This window comes from Lottia gigantea (genome assembly GCF_000327385.1).
Source record: "Lottia gigantea unplaced genomic scaffold LOTGIsca_26, whole genome shotgun sequence".
Classification (NCBI taxonomy): Eukaryota; Metazoa; Mollusca; class Gastropoda; family Lottiidae; genus Lottia; species Lottia gigantea.
In genome coordinates this window covers 229,684-229,927 of record NW_008708797.1, presented here as the reverse complement: position 1 = coordinate 229,927, position 244 = coordinate 229,684, and positions in this window count along the sequence as shown.

Here is a 244-nt window from a genome sequence, read left to right as displayed (position 1 = left end):
TTATTCATTAAGTCTACTAAACATGAAAATTTACAATATTTCAACCTCATTCATTTTTGAAAAATTACTAGTGTAAAGTCCAGCATTCTGAGAACAGTTTTAACAGTTAAAATTTGGTGTTGTAAACAGTCGAGAGTTCCAAGAACAGTTCTTATGCATGCGTCTTGACCGCTTGAAATTTTCTACTGTTTCTGTTGTGAGCAGACGAATTTGCCTTCATCCGGGTTATTAGTATGTCTAAAAT